The sequence below is a fragment of the Canis lupus genome, chromosome 10 (genome assembly GCF_003254725.2).
Source record: "Canis lupus dingo isolate Sandy chromosome 10, ASM325472v2, whole genome shotgun sequence".
NCBI classification, from domain to species: Eukaryota; Metazoa; Chordata; class Mammalia; order Carnivora; family Canidae; genus Canis; species Canis lupus.
Genome location: NC_064252.1, coordinates 10,433,400 through 10,440,854, shown reverse-complemented (window position 1 = coordinate 10,440,854; position 7,455 = coordinate 10,433,400).

Genomic DNA, 7,455 nt, shown 5'->3' with positions numbered 1-7,455 from the left:
ATGCTACTTGAAACTCTGCATGTTTTTTAACTTTTTAGTTTCACCCCCATTAGCGAGGCAGTCGGGCTGATGCCCCTTGGTAACACCTGGGCAGCCACCCAGGGCCTGGGCCCGGGCTCCTCGACGGCAACGCAGTGGAGCCGGAGCCACCCAGGTGCGCTTGTGCAAGGACGTGGTGGTGTCAGCCCAGGTGAGAGCCCGGTTCTGGCATTGACAGGCTGCCAACCTTCATTTAACCTGAAAGGGTGAGAGGGAAGGCAAGATGAAGCGAGACAGGATGGAACCCCGAAGACCGAAAATGAAATTTGACTTGGAAACGAGTCATGGTTTTCTGTGCATTTTGTTTATGGCCCATTTGCACATTGCTCTCTGTCGTGTTTGCGTGTGCAGCTCAGAGGGTGGGGAAACGATGGAACTTTGGATTAAAAGAATTCCTTTAAACCCTGGTAATGCTGATGAACTGCCTTCCTGGGGGATTAAAAAAAAAAAAGTCTTACCTTCAGGAGCAGCCAGGGGCAACCAGACACCCCGGGGGACACTGTAACTATCAACAAACCGGGCCAGACGCTTCTTCTAAAGTTTGTTTGTTTGTTCACCTGCTTGTGAGTCAGCGGTAGAGAGAGTTGCCCCAGGACTCCAGGGTGGCCACCTTACTTGCCTGTGACTCTGTGACCCCAAAGCTCTTTTCATCTTGTCTAAACCATTGAGGGGAGGAGGACAGCAGCAGACTCTTCCAAAAAAGGGGGAGAAAATATGTCCTTCCCAAAGCCTGTTTGTCCACTTCATGTTCCTTTCAGCCTTCTCTTCCAGAAAGTGAGAGAATACAAGCCCTCATGCACAAGAATGCTAATCACAATCGTCACCCAAAGTCACAAATCTTTCGCGACAAGGCCCAAGCTGTCAGATATTACCCCTAAAGCCCCATGTTTCATTTTGGTACAAATTCCTTCCCTGTTCCTTTTGACAAATGCCTCAATTTTCATCTCAAAGTTGCTCTTAGAATGAACATGTAATTATCTGGTCTTGTTTACAGCAACAAAGGTCAGGTTCTTTAGCAGATATTAATAACCACTGTGCTAAGAGCACTCTTCAGCTCCCGCCACACGCTGAGCTTTGCCCTCGTTTCAACCCTGGGAAATTTTCCCGGCGCCCATTCTGTACCCTACCCACTTTTTGTGCCTGCAAAGCCACAGTGATGACCACACCGAGCCAAATCTCCTCTTATGAAACCCAATCATTATGCATTAAAGAGACATCACCTTGCTCCACTAGGGTTAACAGAGTCCGTTGGAGAGACACAAAAACACTTATCTGATTTCTTTGAACCTCCCAAGGCTTGAGAGCTTGAAGAGCGTGACAAAGAAGTTACACTGATTCATGAAGAAGATCATAGTGGTTGTGTCATTTCTGAGGCCAGGTTCAAGCCAGCAAAGTGGAAAACTGCCATGATTCCCCCACACACACACAAAAAGAAAGCATAGTACGGTACCAAAAAATGTTTTGCCTCAACTCTTTGGCTACTTTAGATCTAAAATGGGACCAGGTATTCAATTTTATATCTACCTCTATGTTTATAAAGCCATAATAATAGCTGACATCATGTCATATTCTAGACAACTGTTCAAAATATTAATTATTTAATATTCATAACAATCCTAGGAGGCTGCTACTGCTATTGTCCCCATTCTACAAATGGGGAAGCCGGGGTGCAGAGTTATGTACCTGCCCCAGGCTATGCAGCTAATAAATGGTGGGAACGGAATGGGAACCCTGGCAGTCGGATGTAGATGCTAAGGGTTTAATCACTCTGTGCTTCTGAGCATCTAACCTAGTCCATGACTGCCAGGGTCTAAGCCAGAGGACTCTAGCAAGGAGAAAATTCTGGCCAAGTTTTACTTCCTTTTGGGTCCAGTGTTACTTCCTTTGGGGTCCTTACTCCATGTAGGAGCGCACAGAGTGTGATTGCTCCGACATTAGGGCAAGGATCTACACCACAGCAAGCCTGAGAGGCCTGTTCTGGTCTCACCTTTAAGAAGAGACTTAATTCTCTCCAAGGAAAGGGAGACAAAAAAGTATTATTTATCTATCACCTCACAATAACTACGTGAGGTAGAATTTATCATAGAATTATCTTTTACAGATGAACAACTCAGGAAAGCTAGTAAGTTACTTAAGGGCCATATAGTTAGGAAGACACAAAAGAGGGGGTAAAGCTCCGTCTACTTTGTCACTCTTTGTTCCTAAAGTAGCATGGTTGAAAACATTTTAATGAGTATTACAGGAAACAATGACAAAATAAGAAAGGGAAAAAAGGAAGGAGGAACGGGGGAGGAAGGGAGGAAAGTTTCTATGTTTAAAAAAGTTTGGGAAACCTTTGGTTAATCAAAATTATTCTTACCTGCAGGACTTCTCAGAGCCATTAATACATTAGTGTGCATTGAAAGGATATAGTATGAAGAACTTATTTCACACTACAATTCTGTGTGTGTGTGAACAAAATTCCTTGAAGTACATTTTGAGAAATGCTACCCTAGTGATTTGAAGACCTTCTAGGCAAAATATGTGATCCAGGAAATGCTTCTGTTTCATTATCATCTTTAGGGCAAAGGCCAGGGCATACAGAATGGGAGATTCAATCTATTTGAGCTTGGATTTTTATTATTAGGACTGGGTCAGGATCATAAATCCCATTTAGTGCAAGGGTAGCCCGAGGTGAAAGAGTACTTTAAGGCCGACAAATGTATTAAACTCTGTATTTCATTTGTAGCTCACATTGTGCCCTTAACATCTCTTCTCCACCGTTGTTAACTATTTGTGTGTATATGTGTGTGTGATTCTACGTGACAACTGCCCATGGAGGTTTCAAACTACTGCGTGGCTTGAATTACGTCCTGTTTTTACTTTGCCAGTTTGTTGACTATATTGCTTCTCTGCCCAGAAGAAGCATGCGTGTATTTAATTGCCTAATTTGAGCCAGACATTTCTTAAATTTTTAAAATAAATGATCCAGTAGAATTATAAAGCTGCTTCAACTGACAACCTATTAGGGTTTTATGGTGATCGAATAAGATAACGCATGCAAATACTTATTATTATTATCCCATAAAAATGGTAATGTGAATTCTTGTTACTTCAAACTTGTAAGAGTTTCTACCATCAACCAGAAGTCAGAAGTTGGATTTAAAAATTGCCCCATTCCTTGACAGCTCTTTGGCCTTCAAGCCCTGTTGGCATGCTCAACAACAACGAGCAACGGGTCCGATATTTGAAAGTGGCTTCTCCATACCAGTTTGAAAACCTGAGTCCATCTATTCCCATATTTAGCTCATTGCTAGCCTTTTTGGTCTGCCTCTTACCTTCCCCTCTTTTGTTCTCCTTATATTTGTATTTGGTCTTCCTGCCTGGATTTCCAGCTCCTGGAAGCCCAGGGACCGTGAACTATCATCTTTGTATCTCTCTGTTCCAGTGTCTATTCCTGTGTAGCCATTTCATCCCCACACTTAGTGGCTTAAGACAACCATTTCATTATGCTTCGTGCTCTCTGTGAGTCTGGAATTTGGGGAGCGCTCAGTGGGGCAACTCTTACTCTGGGTGTGGCACGCAGCTATAGTCAGATGGCAGCTACCAAGACAGAGAACTTGCATACTACAGCAGCTGGGGGTGGGGGGGCTGGCTGGGCTTCACATCGTGGTCTCCCCACATGACTAGTGGAGTTTCCTCCCAGCATGACAACCCCAGGCCAGAAGCCAGGGCAGCTAAGAGTTTTAAGAGAGAGAATTCCGGTGAGAAAGGTAGAAGTCATCTCCTCTGTTACCACCTAGTTTTAGAAGGTTGATTGTGTTACTTCCACCATTGTCTGTTGGTCACAAAGGCCCACGTGATATTGTGGTGGAGGAAATAGAGACCACATTTCCCAATAGGAGTGTTAAAGTCATTTTAAGAAGGGCGTGTGGGATGGAAGTTAATTTTGTGGTCAAGTTGGAAAACACATCTCCCACACCATCAGAATTTTTGACATGGTGCTGTGCAAAAGGTGAGTGCTCAGCAAATGCTGGAAAAAATTGATAACATAAAAGCATCCTGCCTAAAAATGTGGTTTAAGTGGAAGACCAACCCAACAATTTTAGTTTAAAAGGCTCTACTACATACCCCGCCCGCTCTGTGAGACAGGTACTCATGCAATTTCAAGAGCTTTAAGATAGCACTAGCTCCGATCGGCCATGTTCACAACTGTCTCTGCAGGCTGGCTCTGGGTAGTAGTGTTTACATTATTTGTGGAAGAGTCTGTGTCCTTTTCTGCTTGATCTGTTTATAATAGAAGTTGAGAATTAGCTGATCTCCACTCTTCAGCCTGCCCCATGTCTCGAGATATTTTTCAGAGTCCTACAGACCATGTTAATAAAGAGTTCACATGTGTTAATTGTAACTCTCATTGGTTCTGGACAAAAGGAGAGTCAAATAGCTCTGCAGAGATGGTGAGATGATTTATTACTCCAGTGCATTCCCCCTTTGGGATAGAGATAGGCGAGAGTGGTGTTTGTCCAACTAATTGGAAGATGGCACTCAAAAAGATATCATTAAATAGACAAAACACCTCTACTTAGAAGAGAGTCACAGGACTTTCTGCAATGGAAGGAGTCTTGGAAATTCTCAGTGAACAATCTCACTTAAAGAAGAGGAAATGGAGTTATTTGATGTGACTGAATTTGCAAAGTGGTCAGTGCTGCTCTAATGTCGTCTGTAAGTTCTCCTGATGGTGAGCAAAACAACTTAAGGCTAAAAAATCTTTTAAAAAATCAAAAAAGAAGACTTGAATTGTGGAAACTGTGATTCCAATGGTATTTCAAAATGATTTACAAAAGTGAGCATTATGCAAGAAAGGGGGCACTATGAGCTTATGTAGAGACAAAAAATGTCGCAGGTATCTTCATGAGACCTTTGAGTGCCTTTAATAAAATATTCATTTACTGTAAATATTTTAGGGATCGTCAAGGAGGTATCTCCCAACTGCACCCTTTGTTCAAAAGAATTTCTCAGGTCTTGTACATTATAGAAAAATCTTTGAGAAACACTGAAATATCTTCCCCAAAAGGCTAGGATAGATGAAGATTTCAGTATCTGGGGGTGCAACAGCCAATATACAGGCTAAGAGCTGTGCGAAGGTCTCCCAAAGTTCAAAAGAACACCTGAGCAGCTACCTTAGTTGACATCCCTTTCAAATAATATTTTGCCCATTTTTTCCCTTATGAATATAATGAATAGGATACTCAACTAAACCCATAGAAGCACACCATCTATCCTGAATTAGATGAGCTATTTGGTAAAAATACATGTGTTCTAGAGCTTAGTGTTAAGAAACCACTTAGAGAAATTCTGACCCTGCAGTTAAATTCCTCCTGTGTTTGCTGAGTTGTAGAACATACTACAACTACTCAAGTAAAATCAGACTCTTTCCAGCAGAGGACTGAACATTCAAAAGTGACCACAAAGATGAACCACGTGAAGAAATTCACCATTTTGCTGTAACACAAATTTGAACCTCATGTGCTATCAGGCTGCAGATATGAGCAGATGATTTAAGTAGAGGACGAGCCCCATAACCACCAGACCCCTGCAACTCAACACTCACTTTTTACGGTTAATAACTTTACATATAGTTGATTATGTATTTTATAGGGGTAGATCAATCAGCTAGGAGCATGTTCAATTGTGAGCAGCAGGAAACCTTTATAATTATGGATTAAATAAAATAATTACTTTTGCTGACATAACAAGAAGTCCAGAGGCAGCATCCTGGTGCCAATAGAGTAGCGTAAAGATTTTATCGGGAATCTGGTTTCTTCTCTTGACTTGTCTCATTACCCTTTGCAAGTAGATTCTTCCTATGGTCACAAAATGGCCCCTGCATCTGCAGTCACTGTACCTGCATTACAGGTGAGCAAAAAGAGAAAGGGGAGAAGGTGAAGAAGCCAATGCCATTTAAGTTTATTCCTGATTCAATTATATTTTTCTGAAAAGCTCTACCATCGATTTCATCTTCCGTGTCATTGGTCATCACTTTGTCATGTAGCCATCAATGTCTGGAGAGTGACCTAAAAGAAGTAGATAAAATCAAGGTTTTCTTGTTTTGTTTTCAACTGGAAATATGACTGCCACCAAACCATGTTGGTGCTTGGTAGAGAGTCCCTTTCTGGTGTTGACAGAAGGTTGTGGCTGTTCAGACCCTTCTTTGATGGTCACAGTAGGTCTCTGGTGCCCATTAGACCAGTGAGATGCCTGAGCTCTGCTGAGTGCCTCCGCCAGCATCTCTCACTTGGTCCTAACGGGACAGTCCTGGTGGCCTATGGGTTTTCAGCTCTCTGACCACTTAGGCCCCTTCTAGCAATGCGTGTTCCCATAGGGTTGAGAGCCAGAGCTCACAGAGATGCAACTTTGGTTGTGTCTCCCTGGTAATTCTAGTCCTTCCGAGTGCTTCTAGGAGCCTGAGTGATTAGCTCTTCATCGTTTACGAGGTGCCTAGCTCGAGGTGCTGTGCTAAGGACTATATTGATGCAGAAATAGAAATAAAAGACAGCACTTCTGTTCTTCTGCCCTCACCTCACCCCTCCCGGCGCCTCCTCTGCCCTCCCTCCACGTCTGCTTCTGCAGCTGTCTCTGCACAGATGACAACCCCCGGGGAGAATGTCAGAGGTGTGACATGGAGAAAGAAGGGGGGAGCAGTGGGGAAAATTTGTGCTCTCTTCTTCAATCAGCACTGAAAATCTCTAAAGCTATTGCAGATCTTTCTCGATCCTGAAGTTGCAGCAAGATGGCCATCACTGTTGAATGGGACCCACGCGTTCTCTTTAATGGCCTTGTAAAAGGGAGAGAGGGTAAGAGAGCATCCGTTCCAATGGTTCTTTCCTACTTTTGCTGCTTTGCTTCTTTCTCCATTCCCTTCACCAGGGAGATAACTGTGTGGGAAATCGTGGAAGTAAGCAATGTGAATTCTAGATACAGCTCATCACCACCTTCCCGTAAGCTCGGGGCAGTTGCGCACGAACTCTCTGGGTCTCTGTATTGGTTAGCCACTGCTGATTAACAAAATGAGCCCCAATCTTAGAGGCCAGACACGACAAATACTTACTGTCTCATAGTCTCGGTGGCTCAAGAATGAGGGTGAGGCCTAACTGGGTGGCTCTGGCTTAAGATCTGTAGTGAGGTTCCATCTGGTTATGGGGCAGAGCTGTACTCTCACTGGAGGAGGCTTGACTGGGGACTTCTCTGCTTCCAAACTCACTCACGTGGTTGATGGCAGGCTTCAGATCTTTGGGCTGGTAGACTGAGGGTCCAAGTCACCCCGCCACCCACCCCGGCTTCACTCCCTCAGGTCCTTGCCTGGTGGCCCTCTCTATGGGGCAGTTCACAACGTGGCAGCTTGCTTCCCCTCAGAGCAAAGGCTCTGAGAGAGACAGC